The sequence below is a fragment of the Capsicum annuum genome, chromosome 12 (assembly GCF_002878395.1).
Source record: "Capsicum annuum cultivar UCD-10X-F1 chromosome 12, UCD10Xv1.1, whole genome shotgun sequence".
In the NCBI taxonomy this organism is placed as follows: Eukaryota; Viridiplantae; Streptophyta; class Magnoliopsida; order Solanales; family Solanaceae; genus Capsicum; species Capsicum annuum.
In genome coordinates this window covers 13,513,142-13,529,873 of record NC_061122.1, presented here as the reverse complement: position 1 = coordinate 13,529,873, position 16,732 = coordinate 13,513,142, and the positions used below count along the sequence as shown (strand labels likewise).

At 36.8% G+C, this 16,732-nt stretch overlaps 1 non-coding gene across 1 annotated transcript; it reads left to right on the top strand.

The window, feature by feature from the left end:
- The first annotated feature begins 5,211 nt into the window (after positions 1-5,211).
- On the top strand, positions 5,212-5,318 carry LOC124889842. The gene has a single exon (XR_007048756.1). It is a non-coding gene; the product is annotated as a small nucleolar RNA R71 (small nucleolar RNA).
- The last annotated feature ends 11,414 nt before the right edge of the window (positions 5,319-16,732 follow it).

Below are 16,732 nucleotides of genomic sequence, written 5' to 3'. Positions count from 1 at the left end.
TTTTCAACTCGTACTTTCTTCGGGTAACCTACTAGCTCTCTTAAGACCAACTTTTAGTTCTTTAAAACAAGAATGCTTCATACTTTCAAAACATTCAATTCTTATCTTGTTAAGGGCATGTAATCACCAGGTATCATCATACCCTGACTTGCAAGTCAATATCATATCAAATTTGCAGCCCATTAAATTTAAAACATGCATATTAACACCCAAGATTCATAACATCACAATAAAGTCATCACTTTGAAATCACAAGAACACTTAGGTAGTTAACCTCTCTTTTCAAGATTCAAAACGTGTGGTGGTCATGCCAATTTATTTAATTACATGCAATTTTTTCCCTTTAAAACAAGAATGTAATGATAACAAGAAACTCTCTCTCATCATCTATAAACCATGTAAAGCACCATGATATTAGAAGATCACTTTTAAATCTTAAGGCATGCACTTCAAATCATTCACAAAGAAAAATGTAAACTTGAGTTTGCAACAAAAGAGGAAATTCATATGCATGCTCTCAATCAATCTTAAAAAATACATGAAACCATATATACATATAGTTATAATTCAATTTCCATGAAAAGTGATTCAAGACAACTATTGTTTTGACCAAAACAGTCCTATGATGCATACTTTTTGAAAATCATATTTAATACTTAATTATAAATCATAATTGGAGATCTTTAATCTTGATAAAACATTTAAACTTATACCCAAATTTTTTAGAGTAGTCCCACATACCTTAGATTATAAAATTTGAAAGATCGAACCCGTATCTTGATCCATTTCTTAGACTTCTTGATCTTAGGGATGAGCTCTTGATCTTTGAGAGAGAGGTTAGGGTTTTTGTTCTGAGAAATTTAAGTAAAAATGGGCATACTCTTCCCTAAAAATGCTTTAATCACCAGTTAATAAGAATAAGAATTGTTGGGAAAAAATAAGACTGCCCTCAAACTTAAGAGTTGAAGAAGAAATCCTATTTTTTAGGCTTACCACGACGCACTGAGTGGGTCATCGCGATACCCACCGCAATGTGACAGAATTGCGGTGACTCACTAGATTATGACAATTGCCATTTTTGGGTTCACCATTTCGCGGTGCATTTGTGATGAGTTTCTAGAAATTTACAAATGTTGAATTAGCCCCCATCGCAATGAGACGAGGCTTCCATCACTGTTTCCACCGTGATACGGGGGGATTCGCGTTGGCTTACTTGAAAAAATATGTAAACAAATTTTAGATGCTCATCAAGACTCAATAAATAGGATGGATTTAGAACATTAACGCATAGGAATGACGGTCTACATTCTAGCTCGAAAATGCGGGATGTTACACTTCAGCACTGCTCTTACATCATTACTTGGACAAGCTGTAGCTTCTACCCATTTGGATACATAATCAATTGCCACCAAAATATACAAGTTACCATTTGATGGTGGGAATTGTCTGATAAAACCAATCCCCCAAACATCCTATGGCATTGATCATAACTCTTCACAAAAGCTATAGTATCTCAAAACAATGTAGTCTAAAAAATCCGGATCGCAACACTTTTGTGAAGTGTGAATGACACTTTCATATCACTTGTGTGAATTCCGCTTCAGGAATACATCTGCAAATAATTCTATTAGGACCTTGGTTGAAAAAATATGGCTTATCCCATATATAAGCACAAGAATCATGGAGCAGTTTCTTCCTCTGTTGAATTGTACTTTTAGGAGGGTAAAAGTTACTTGCCAAAAATTTTACATTGTCTGCATACCAAGGAACTTTACACTCCCTTATAGACAATCTTTTTCATCCAAAAACTCTTCCCGAATGCAAAGAGAGTCATCAATAACAAGATCATGAGTCTCTAACCTTGACAAATGGTCTGCAACTTGATTTTCTGCTCCTTTACACTCACGAACCTCTAAATCAAACTCTTACAGTAGCAAAATCCACCGGATCAAGCGAGAATTTGCATCCTTTTTATTAAAGAGATACTTGATGGCCGCATGGTGTGTGTGAATAATAACCTTTGTTCCACCAAGTACACTTTAAATTTATCAAATGCATAGACCACCACTAACATCTCTTTTTTAGTGACTATATAGTTCATTTAGGCATCGTTCAAGACGTTACTAGCATAGTAAATAGAGCAAAATACCTTGTCTTTTATTTTCCCCAAAACAAATTCTACAACTACATCACTAGCATCACACGTCAATTCAAATGACAACTCCCAATCTGGAGAAATCAAAATCGGAGCTTCTATCAACTTCTTTTTCAGCTTCTCAAAGGCTTCTTGACTATCCTCCCTAAAATCAAACTTGGCATCCTTTTCTAACAGTTTGCATATCAGGATTGCAATCTTCAAGAAATCCTAAATAAAACACCCATAGAAACCTGCATTCCCCAAGAAGCTTCGCACTCCCTTAAGTATGTCTGGATATGGCAACTTTTCAATCACTTCAATTTTTGCCTGTTCTACTTTAAGTCCCCTACATGACACATTATGGCCAAGGACTATTCCTTCCTTTACCAAAAAGTGGCATTTCTCCCAGTTTAGCACCAAATTTATATCCTCAGATCGAGCTAGGAATCGATCTAAATTTTGAAAGCATTTATCAAAAAAATCACCATAAATAGAGAAATTATCCATGAATACCTCCACAAATTCTTCGACCATGTCATAGAAGATTGCCATAATACATCTCTAAAACATCGCAGGAACATTGCAGAGACCAAAAGCCATATGTCTGAAAGCATAAGTATCATATGGGCAAGTAAAAGTCATCTTCTCTTGGTCCTCTGGAGCAATGGTTATCTGATTATCACCTAAGTAACCCTCAAGAGAATAGTAGTACTCCTACCCTACCAACCAGTCCAACATCTGATCAATGAAAAGAATGGGATAGTGGTCCTTCCTTGTGGCTTTATTCAACATCTGATAGTCAATATAGATTCTCTATCCAGTCATCATGCAAGTGGGAGTTAGATCATTCACTTCATTAGTAACCACAGTCATCCCACCTTTCTTTGGGACACAATAGATTAGGTTTACTACTTGTTTTCTGAAATTGGATAAACAATTCCATTATCGAGCCACTTTATGACCTCTTTCTTCACCATATCTTTCATCACTGGATTTAACCTATATTTTTATTGCACCCTTGGTTTGAAACCTTTCTGCATGTGTATTTTGTGCATGCAAAACGCTAGATTTATTCCTGTAATGTCAGATATTTGCCACCCGATTATCTTCTTCCTTATTTTCAACATTGTCATTCCTTCCTATACTTGTATATCAGATAATCCTGCAGGCAAAATGATAGGAAATGTATCATTATCTCCAAGGTAAATATATTTAAAGTGAGGAAGAAGAACCTTAAGCTCCAATTTTGGAGCTTCATCAACAGAAGCTTTAGGGGATGGACCAATTGGCCTATTCAATAGCTTAAAAGGAAATTTTCTTATTTCAATGACCGTCGAATTCATGACTTGAACTAATTCCAACGCTTCCACATCTCCATAAATATCACAACCTACCAAAGCTTGCTTTAAGGGATCTTCTAATAATAGCAGCCTCTGATTAGACTCAAGATCTATAATAGATATAGCAGACAACTCCTTATATATAGCTGGAAATTTTAGCGCCTTATACACATAAAAAAACTCCACTTTATCATGCGCTCTCATTGTTATTTTCCCTACTTCTACATCAATTAATGTCTGTACCGTTGCTAAGAAAGGTCGTCCCAAAATAAATAGAACAATAGGATCAACTTCAAAGTCAAGAATTACAAAATCCACCAAAAAGATTAAGGATCCCATTTGCACCAACACTTCTTCAAAAATATCATCCCGCCTAGCAAGGGACCTATCTACCAACTACAAAATAATAGTAGTGAGTTTGGGACTCCCAAGACCCATCTTTTGGTATAAAGATATGGGCATAAGATTGATGCTAGACCCCAAGTAACATAATCCATGAGCACTGATGGTCTGCCCAATAGTGACCTATTATGTGAAACTACTTGGATCTTCTTACGTCATGGGCAGTTTGTTTTGAATCTTAGATGTGCACTCCTCAGTAAGTGCAACTGTAGCATACTCTATCAACGTATTTTTATTTTCCACTATATCCTTCAGGTATTTTTCATATTTTAGAACACTTTGTAGAATATCAGTAAGAGAGAGATTTACTTGAACCTTCTTCAAAAGATCCAAGAACTTGTTATAACTCGCCTCCTCTTGATGCTTCCTTGACCTTTGAGGAAAGGGTAAAGGTAAAGTCTTATTTTCCACATGAATTTCATGATTTGCCACTTTTTCTTGACTTTGGTTTCTGCATTGTCTTTAGAACCATCTTCAGTGACTGTGGGACTAACCTACTCCTGAACTATCTCCTTGGTTTACAACTGACTCCTTGTTGTAACCTCATTCACCTACTTCAGATTTACCTCTATATCGCTAGGTAAAGTTTCTTGAGGTCTTGTATTCTGTGCTCCTACAATTTGACTAAGTTACAACTCCAGATTTCTCATAAGAAATTATTGACTCTTTAATTCTACTATAAACTGCACCTGTTGAGTCTTAATTTTGGTTGCAAACTGTGCTTGCTGAGTCATGAACTACTTCATTAAATCCTCCATATTCTTAGCTTGAGCAGTAGCCTGATTTTTATGAGCCGGCTGTTGATTTGGTTGCAGTGGCCCTTTATACTGATTTGTATTCTGCACTTGATTTCCACCCCATGAGAAATTCTCCAGTTGGGATTATACGTGTTACCAAAATTCTGATGTCCTTGATGATTTTAATTCCCCACATAGTTGATAGATTCTGTATTAGCAGTACAAGCATTTCCTACATGCTCACCACTTTTACAAACCTTACACCAAGAATTCGCCGGTTGAACTGCATTAGTTGTAGCTGCTATTTGTTTAAACCCCAACTTTATATTATTATGATGAGTAATCATATGATTTTTCATTGCTATGATCTATGCTTGTAATGTAGTAAATTGGTCTACATCTAATACCCCTATAACTTTTCTAGGAGCACTCCTCGAACCATCATGCCAGATTCCGTTGTGAAATTTGATTCAGTAGTATGCACAATTCTTCATAAGTCTTTTCAAGAGCCTGTCCACCTACTGCCGAATCCAAGAGAATCTTCGTATTTGGATCCAATACCTTAATGAAAGTATGAACAAGAACATCATTAGACTGATGATGGTGAGGGCAATTTTTGAGCATACCCTTAAATCTCTCCCAAGCTAGGTAGAGATTCTCTCCTTTTTTTTGTATAAAAGTCAAAATATCGCTTCTCAAATGTGTAGTCTTCACTGATGGAAAGAATCAAATAAGGAAATTTCAAGCTAAATCTTCCAATGAAGTGATGGAGAGTGGTGGTTCAGCATGTAATCACCTTTTTACTTCCCCCATTAGAGAGAAATGAAAGAGTGTCAATATGATATAACCAAAATTTACCCCTTCCGGAATGTAAGCATTGCTTATTTCTAGGAAGGGCTATATGTGTGGCTGTGGGTCTTCATGTGAAAGGCCATGGAATTGCCCTGCTGAATTAAACAATTGCACCATATTTTGTTTCAAATCAAATTGAACACCTGGTTTTGGCTTAAGAATACTATTCGTCACATGGTTCGTGAGTGGGATTGCTAACTCATGAATAGGTCAAGCAGCTGGTTAAGCAGGAACAAGTGGAATAATTGGAGGCCGGACATTTTCGGCATTTGGATCGACTGGATCATTTCTTTGTTCAGCCTTTCTTCACCTTTGTTAAAAGATCTTTTCTGGTTCTGCAAAAGTCTCTACCAACTCTTTAACTCTCACTAGTCCTGTATTCAGCTAAACCTACAAAAATTTAGCCACTAAGATCAAGTTGTTAACACTTAAACTTACAATCAAAAACCAAAAATTTAGTAATTTACTAATTACACTAGTCCCCGGCAATGGTGCCTAAAACTTTTTGCAACTCAATTTCACACGTAAGTGCACACAATCGTACAATTAATATAGTGACATAGACAGTGAGATATAATTCCCACGAGGACTAAGTAACTATAAATTTACCCAACTTTTATGTCACGACCCGAACTAGGGCCTGACCATGACGGACATCCCGAACCATGAAGGCCCAGACATCCTACTCTATCTGGTAGTCAAGCACAATATTTATATAGTAAGAAAATATGAGGAAATACAATATGATACGAAAACATGGTTATACTCTGAATTCAGTTTTACAATAAGGAATGAAATCCAAAATCAACTAAACAACCTCTAGAACAATCTGCAAATTTTCTACTACATGATCAAATAACAACAGTCTGAAAACTGGGACCAGGACCCAGTAGACCAAAACAAAAGGAATAACATAATCTTTTATAATAGACCTTTTGGAACAAAAAAGGCTCATGACTGTACTGATCACTTCTCTCTGGCTACTCTACTGCTTAGCCAGACCCCAAGATTAAGCCTTCACACCTGGGAGGTAGGGGGGTCAATACAGATGTACTGATACACGAAGAAAATCCAAAATAATAATTCATATTCAGCATATATGAGATCAATTTAAAATAGTTCATAAATATGTCATATGGTAAAAATCACATGGGCATTTTTAAAAGAATCTGTAAAATCATTTGAACTCTGTAACACTCTTAGTTTTACTTCAACGCTAGGTGGTATTCCCTACAATTTCATAGATTTCACCGACTACCTTATCTCGGTTGCCACCAAGATAGGAGTACTAGTGACGGAAGAGCAGACAAGAGCACACAACAAGGTGCCACAACCCCAATCAAGTCATTATATCGTGGTTTGGCTCGAGATCATGAAGCAGGGCTCTAAACCATAAGTCCCGATTTGGGATGACAAGGTACTAGGTACACAAGATCACATAGAAGGGTACCAAGTTCCCGTATCAGTAAATCATGGTTTCCAGCATATAGTCATTTGAATCGGGCTTTCTTTGGGTAACCACCTAACTCACATCAACCTAGTTTTTAACTCTTTAAAACATAGATTCTCTGAAATCAAACTCTAACTTTTCGATGGCATACATTTATATGGTATCGTTATACCATTGAATTGCAAGTCAAATTATCTGATCCATTTAGAAAATTTTAACTCTGTTCTCAAAAAATGGAATTTAGGACCACCATATCAACAATTCTTTTCAGGAAACTCATGTAAACATATGCAAGGAAACTGTCTTTGTCAACATTTCAAGAATGCAAGGTAGTCATGTCAAAGTTCTCAACTATATACATTTCTTTCTATTAAACACAAGAGCATCATAGTAACATCAAGACACACCCTCTCATTATTTTTAAATCATGTTTCAATTACTATGACATTGAGAAAACTACTTTCAAATCACAAGGCATGCATTTTAACTTTTTTTTGTCCGACAAAACCATAATCTTTAATTCAGCATATGAGAGGGGTTTCATAATATGTGCTCTCAAACAATCTTAAATCTCAGTTTTCATACATATGCATATACTTGTAAAACCATTCAAGGGGGAAAGACCTAAAGGCCAAATCAGCAATATCATAAAAACATTTATAATGCATAATTAAAACATAGATTTCAAAAACCCCTTTAAAATTCATACTTGATAATCTTTAAATCATGACCTAGTGTTTATAAGACCATGTACTTTTCAGGATAACCGCACATACCTCAAATTAGGAATTTGATAGATGCTTCTTGAAGCCTACGGTTCGGGGATTCCGAATCTTCAATCAATTTCGAAAACCCAAGGTTGAATCTTAAGGGATCTTCATTCTCAGGTTGAGACCTAAGTGTTTAGTTCTTGAGGGAGTTGGATAAAATGACCATATTTTGGTCATTTGGGGGCTTAATCACGTATTTATGACTGGATAAGGGTTGGCAAAAGGACTAAAATACCCCTAAGGAAATAAAGAAAGTCACAGCAGCCCCTCAGTTGATAGGCTGATATGCTAAAGTTAATTGGGCATAACTTTTTACTCCAATGTTGGATTGCGATAAAATTAGTTGCATTGGAAATAAGACTCAAAGACATTTCATTTGATATATAGAAGCCCTCCCAGTTCATTATATACAGAAATTTATGATCATTTGAAGTTGACCCTGAAATTATGGTCTGAAATGCACCCAGAATGCTGAAGCATTTCAAAGACATTTCAAACCAGTGTGTTATGCCTCAAAAATGCTCCCAAGACACACTATTGACTTTCCTCATCATGTATCAACAAGAAAATCAAGAAACAGAGGTGGGGAAGGTCGCAAAATAATTCATCAAAAATTGGGAGCTAAAAATGAGACCAAGTCCCTTTGACACTTAGAGAATTTTTTTTGAGTTTTACTCTATAAGCATGCTACTAGAAGCTAATACATGTACGATTTTTGCGGGGTGATACATTATCCCCCCTTGGGATCATTCGTCCCTGAATGATGGCGTGGAACATATATAATCACGATTTCAAGCACACTATGGCCATAAAAGAATAAGACAAAGATTGTACCTTCTGCTTCTTCATCATTCACCGGACAAAAAGGTTTGGGTATCTATCTCACATGTCATATTCTGATTACCAAGTAGCTTCTTTAATTTTTTGATTTTTCCACAACACTTTAACTAAGGTTATCTCCTTACTCCTTAACTTCCTAACTTGGTGATCTAAGATTGCAACCGGCTCCTCTTCATAAGATAATGAGTCTATCACTTTGATCTCCACTATAGGAAACACTAGGGAATGGTCTCCATTACACTTTTTCAACATGGACACATGAAACACTGGATGGAAAGAACCCAAACTCGCAGGTAATTCTAACTCATAAGCGACTCTACCTATCCTTCTTACATTCTGATATGGTCCTATATATCAAGGACTCAGTTTACATTTCTTCCCAAATCGTATGACTCCCTTCATAGGGGAGAATTTGAGAAATATCCAATAACCAACCTCAAATTCTAGCTCCTTTCTCATAACATCAGCATAGGACTTCTGTCGACTCTGAGTTATTGTAAGTCACTCCCTAAAGATTTTCACCTTCTCCATTGCTTGTTGAACAAGATCAGGCCCAAAAAGCCGAGTCTCACCCACTTTATACCATCCTATTGGTGATCTACACCTTCTCCTATACAGTGCCTCAAAAGGATCCATCTTAATACTGGCATGGCAGCTATTATTGTAAGCAAACTCTATCAATGGCTAGTGATCTACCCAGCTACCTTTAAAGTCAATTACACAAGCCCTCAATATATCTTCAACGGTCTGAATGGTGCGCTCAGCTTGTCCATTAGTCTGAGGGTGAAATACAGTACTTAGGTTCACTTGGGTACCTAAAACTCTGAAAAGATCTCCAAAACTGTGAAGAGAATTGAGTACCTCAGTCAGATATGATAGATATTGGTGCTCCATGCAAACGGACTATCTCCTCAATTTATAAATTGGCATAATTATCTCCTGAATAGTTGGTCCTCACAGGCAGAAAATGAGTTGGCTTGGTCAGTCGATTAACAATTACCCAAATAGAATCATACTGATTTCGGGACCTCGGAAGTCCCATGATGAAGTCTATATTGATCATCTCCCACTTCCATAATGGCAAAGCTACTCTTGGGATGTACCACCTGGCATTAAATGTTCAACTTTAACTTGTTGGAAATTCAAACACTTGGAAACAAAGTCAGCAACATCACATTTCATATTATTCCATAAATTATAGATTTTAGATCATGGTACATCTTAGTAGAGCCGGGGTGAACAACATACCTCAAAGTGTGAGCTTCATCGAGGATTCTCTTCCGCAAACCATCTACGTCTAGCACACATAATCTACCATGATATCTTAGATTCCCATTACCACCAATTTCAAAAGACATCACCTTCTGTTGACCCATATCTTTCTTGATCTGCATCAAGATGGGATCTTCAACCTGCTTCTCTTTAACTTTTCCACAAAGGGAAGATTTTTATATCGCATGGACAATCACTCACCCATCTTCAGAATCCAAAAGTCGCTCTCCTAAGTTTTCCAGTCAGCGAATGTCCTTCACCATTTCCCTCTTTCCTTTCTCATCATAAGAAAGACTGCCCATAGATAATCTGCTAAAAGCATCGGCTACCACATTCTCCTTGCCCGGATGATAGTGCAGAAATACGTCATAATCCTTCAAAATCTACAACCAATGCCTCTACCTGAGATTCAATTCTTTCTGCAAGAAAACATACTATAAGCTTTTGTGGCCAGTAACTATATCAACATGTGCCCCATAAAGATAATGCAGCCAGACTTTAAGAGCAAATACCTCAGCCGCTAACTCCAACTCATGGGTAGGGTATTTTTGCTCATGCACCTTCAACTGCCTAGATGCATAAGCCACCACCTTACCATGATGCATAAGTACACACCCAAGTCCTACTCGAGGTGCATCATAGTACACAACAAAACCCTCTATACCTTTAGGAAGAGTCAAAATAGGAGCAGTTGTCAACTTGTCTTTCAACTTCTCAAAATTATTCTCATAGGAGTCAGACTACACGAACTTTACCTTTTTTTGAGTCAACTTAGTAAGTGGAGCAGCAATGGAAGAAAAATTCTCTACGAACCTTCTGTAATATCCCGCCAAATCCAATAAGCTCTAAATATCAGTTGGAGTTATGGGTCTGGTCCATTTTCTCACTACCTCACCTTTTGGGGATCAACCTTAATCACCTCACTAGACACAATATGCCCTAAGAAAGCAATAGCATTAAGCCAGAATTCACACTTTGAAAACATTGCATACAACTTATGATCTTTGAGGGTCTAAAGAATAATTCGGAGGTGATTGGCATGATCTGCCTCACTCTTAGAATTAATCAAAATATCATCAATGAAAACTATGACAAACAGATCTAAAAACTGATGGAACACTTTATTCATCAGGTCTATAAAAGTTATAGGGACGTTAGTCAACCCAAAGGACATGACTAAGAATTCATAATGACCGTACTGGGTTTGGAAAGCTATTTTGGGAATAAATAACTCTCTAACCTTCAACTGATGGTATCTTGAATGAAGGTCTATCTTTGAAAAACATTTAGCACCCTGAAGTTGGTCAACGAGATCATCAATCCTAGGAAGAGGATATTTATTTTTAACAGTGACCTTATTCAGCTGATGATAATCTATGCACATACATAGGGAACCATCTTTCTTTCGCATTAAGAGTACAGGTGCACCCCAAGGAGAAATACTAGGATGGATAAAACCTTTGTCTAGAAGATCTGCTAGTTGTTTTTCAACTCTTTTAGTTGTGCAGGAGCCATTCTATATGGCGGGATAGAAATGGAATGGGTATCTAGTAATAAATCAATACCAACATCTATCTCCTTATCAGGTGGTATTCCTTGGAGATTATCTGGAAAGACTTCTGAAAATTCATTTACCATAGGGACAGATGAAAAGGAAGGACTCTCAGTATTAGAATCTTTAACTCGAGTAAGATGATACAAACATCCTTTGGAAATAAGTCTATGGTCTCTGAGATAAGATATAAATTTTTCTCTAGGTCCTAAAGAATGCCAATCCTATTCTATCACTTATTTGGGAAAGTGAAAATAACCTTTCGGGTTCTATAATCTAGCATGGCATAACATGAATGGAGCCAGTCCATCCCTAGGATAGCATCAAAATCAACCATATCTGGGTCTACAAGGTCTGCCATAGTATCCTGTCTACAAATAGTAACCACACAATTTTTATATATCCTCCTAGCCACAACAGAATCCCCCACTAGAGTGGAAATAGAAAAAGGCTCAGCAATTACGTTGGGCTCAAACCCAAAACTAACAACTATATAAGGGGTCACATAAGACAAGGTAGACCCCAGATCAAGAAACACATACACATCATGAGAGAAAATTTTTAACGTACCGGTAACTACATCTGGTGAGGCCTCTGACTCCTGGCGGTTGGTCAAGGCATACAACCAGTTACAACCACTAGCTGAAGTGGCGCCCTTTTGAGGCAGTGGTGGTGCATAAGAATTAGCCTATGACTTGGCTCCTCCAACATTACCTCCAGTAGAAGGGAAATATCTCTGAAGGTGACCCACTTGACCGCAGGAATAACAATTTCTCCTCTCGAAGCAACACTTCCCAAGATAATTCTTCCCACAGATACTACAACGGGGAAAAGATCTAGCGGGCTGTGTCATGCTATCTTAAGAACGGGTGTCATGAATCCTCCACCCACTATTAACTTTAGGATTTAAGGCCCGCTGATCACGTAGGGGTTTGAGCGCAGGGGTACTAGCTGTAGGACAAAAATTATTCCAAAACTTTTTCTGTGGCCACTTGTCACCCTAGTTCATATCATGATGCTGACTGTTGTTCTGATTTACTAGCCTAACCCTCTTGGCCTTTCTATCCTTCTGCCTATCCTCAGTAAATCTACTTTTCTATTCCCCAACTTGCTGCATAGGAACTGATAGTCTGGAGAAATCTATGTCCCTATTTAACATTACCCCCTTGCATTCAAGAACCAAGTCATCTGAAAGGCCGAATGCAAATTTTCTCATATGGGTTCTCATATTACTAGTCATCTCTGAAGCATAATGGGCTAGTTGATTGAACTTCATAGTGTACTCCTGGACACTCATTTCTCCTTGCTTTAGATTCATAAACTCCTTAGCTTTAGCTTTCCTTAATTCTAGAGGAAATAACCAATCAAGGAAGGCTTTCACACATCCTCCCACTTTTTATAACACTAATTTGCAATGTTTTTAAGATGATAAGTTGCTAATTCCACACCTTCTACCATATCTATATGCATCACTTCAAAGATCTTCTCTATTTCATCCATAAACTCCTGTGGATCCTCCTCTACCTTGGTGCCAAAAAACTTGGATGGGTTCATTCTCATGAACTAACCCAGCCTAGTAGACTCAGATGTAACAAATACGGACCCAACATCTTATTACCATTGAGTTTGTATGTCCACCAACTATGAAAACATATGAATATACTATCTGAATTCTGCATTAGACACCTCTCTCTCATAAGGTTGGGTATGGTTAGTCCCTGTTTGGGGAGCTTTGGGTGCCCTGGGTGGGCTGGTCTGAGTAGGTGCGACTCTCGGAGTAACATCAACCTCTGTAGTCTGAGCTTTATTTTGGGTCCTTATTCCATGAGTGGGATGGACCTTATTAGTCTGGGAATTATCATTAGTGCTACGGGGAGGCATGGTTGTTTCCTGAAATATAAGAGATCATTGATTATAGGACAGATTAGACTCTAAAGCACGAACTAAATCAAAAAGAGGTGAAACATTCCTAAACACCTAGTAGCCTCTTGCTTATAAGTGTGGCGTGCTACACACCCATAAATAAGACTCTACCCGACGTAATTTTATAGACACACTAGGGCCATGAACTGTTCTCTGATACCAAGTTTCTCATGACCCAAACTAGGGCCTGACTGTGATGGACATCCCAAACCATGAAGGCCCGAACGTCCTACTCTATCTGGTAGTCATGGACCATATTTATATAATAAGAGAAGATGCAGAAATACAATCTAATACGGAACATGGTCATACTCTGAATTCAGTTTAACAATAAAGAATGAAATTTGAAATCAGCTAAACAACCTCTAGAACAATCTACAAAATCTCTAGTACATGATCAAATGACAACTGTCTGAAAATTGGGACAAGGCCCCTAGTAGACCAAAATAAGAGGAATAACATAATCTGATATAATAGGCTTTTTTGAACAAAGAAGGGTCACCACTGCACTGATCACTTCTCTCTGAATACTCTACTGCTAAGCTGGACCACTAGATTGAGCCTCCAAACCTGGGAGATAGGGGGTTCAATACAGATGTACTAATATGCAGAGCAAATCCAAATTAATAATTTATGTTCAATATATATGAGGTGCAATTTAAAACAGTTCATAAATATGTCATATGGTAAAAATCACATGGGCACTTTTAAAAGACAATACAAAATCATCTAAACTCTCTAACACTCTTTGTTTTACTTCTATGCTAGGTGGTATACCCTATAATTTCACAGCTTTCACTGACTACCTTATCTTAGTTGCCGCCAAAATAGGTACTAGTGAGGGAAGAGCATACAATATCACATAGCAGGGTGCCACAACCCCAATCAAATCATTATATCGTGGTTGGGCTTAATATCATAAAGCAGGGCTCCAAACCATAAGCCCCGATTTGGGATGAAAATGTACTAAGTACACAATATCACATAGCAAGGTACCAAGTTCCCATGTCGACAAATCACTATTTACAGTGTAGAGCCATTTGACTCAGGCTTTTTTCGTGTAACCACCTTCACATCAATACCGTTTTTAACTATTTAAAATATAAATTCTCTGAAATTAAACTCTAACTGTGTCATGGCATACATTTATATGGTATCATCATACCATTAACTTGCAAGTCACATTCTCTAAGCCATTTAACAAATTATATCTCTGTTCTAAAAACATGGAATTTAGTACCACCATATCAACAATTCTTTGAAAGAAACTCATTCTTTAAAACTCATGTAAACATATGCAAGGAAACTCTCTTTGTCAATATTTCAAGAATTCAAGGTCGTCATGTCAAAGTTCTCAATTACATGCATTTCTTTCACTTTAACAAAAGAACATCATAGTAACATCAAGACACACCCTCTCATTATTTCTAAATCATGTTTCAATTACTATGACATTGAGAAAACTACTTTCAAATCTCAAGGCATGCATTTCAGCTCTTTTTTTTCTGACAAAACCATAATCTTTAATTCAACATACGAGAGGGGTTTCATAATATGTGCTCTCAAACAATATTCAATCTCAGTTTTCATACATATACATATACTTGTAAATCAATTCAAGGGGGAAATACCTAAAATCCAAATCAACAGTATCATAAAAACATTTATAATGTATAATTAAAACATAGATTCCAAAAACCCCTTTAAAATTCATGCTTGATAATATTTAAATAATGATGTAGTGTTTACAAGTCCATGTAGTTTTTAGAATAAACCCCACGTACCTCAAATTAGGAATTTGATAGATGCTTCTTGAAGCCTACGATTTGGGGATTCTGAATCTTCAATCAATTTCTAAAATCCACGGTTGAATGTTAAGAGATCTTGATTCTTAGGTTGAGACCTAAGTGTTTAGTTCTTGAGGGAGTTGGATAAAATGACCATGTTTTGATCAACTGGGGGCTTAATCACATGCTTATGACTGAATAAGGGTGGGAAAAGGACTAAAATACCGCTAAGGAAACAAAGAAAATCGCAGCAGTCCCTCAGTTGACAGGCTGATATGCTAAAGTAAATTGGGCATAACTTTTTACTCCGATGTTGGATTTGGATGAAATTAGTTACATAGGAAAGAATACTCAAAGAAATTTCATTTTATGTATATCAGCTCTCCCAATTCATTATATACAGAAATTTATGATTGTTTGAAGTTGACCCTAAAATTGTGGTCTGAAATGCTCCCGGAATGCTAGAACATTTCAAAGACATTTCAAACCAGGGTGTTATGCCCCTAAAATGAACCCAAGACGTACTATTAACTTGCCTCATCATGTATCAACAAGAAAATTAAGAAACGGAGGTCGGGAAGGTTGCTAAATTATTCATCAAAGATTGGGAGATAAAAATGAGACTAAGTCCCTTTGACACATAGAGATATTTTTTCGAGTTTTACTCTATAAGTATGCTCCTAGAAATTAATACATGTACGATTTCACGGGGTGTTATATTTTTCTTTTAGATAACTCAATATTATGTGTTGTAACTTATCAAGATTATTGTGCATTTTCGAATAAAAATGTATATTAATGAATAAGAATTAAAAGTTTCTGACTAGAGCAAAGCAAGCAATAGTTCTAGACAGTAATGATAATAATTCTAGAATTGAGGCATACTGAAAAATCATATAAATCTCTATTTTTATAGCAGTCTAATTGGTTCTCGGGTTGTTGGTTTGCACGGTTTATGCTACTATCTTGGTCCCCCGACCTCGAATCTTCTCTTTATTGAATATTGCAACTACAATTCCCACTGAGATACAACAATTCTTCTAGATTCATAAAGTTATCTTCTTGCAATTTAACCAAACAAGGCCTCTAGGTATATCCCTATCCTAGATGCTAATTCGAACCCCTTATTTCATAAAAGGATAAGAACCTTGCTCCTTAATTTCTTTGTTCTATCCTACGATTCTCCTCCCTATTGACATAGAAATATGGATTTATTCTAAAGGTGGCCACTCATCAAAATAGTAAGCTCAAGAAATTAAGAACAACCCAGATGATAATTCAAAAAGAAACTACTATAAAGAATATCAAAGAGTAATCATGTTCTTGGCCTCAACCCCAGAACAAGGGTATTTAGCCACTCATGTTTGAATTAAATATAAAAAATAAGTAATTAATCATATCCAAAATTAATCTTGAAGTAAAGAAGTTCAAAAAAAATAATAAGAACCATAAAAGAAAGAATTCTATGCTTTTCTGCCGTTGCTATTCTTGAAAAAAATGTATGAAATTATGCTCCCGTGTTCCTTTTATTCTAGGAAAAATTTCACCAGATTTGCACTACTGACGCGATGCGTCGCTAATAGCGTTGCTCAGGCCAACGCGTTGCGTCAACTTCATGTAGATGCACTGGAACTTCACCAAAATCACACATCGACTTCGCGTCGACGTTC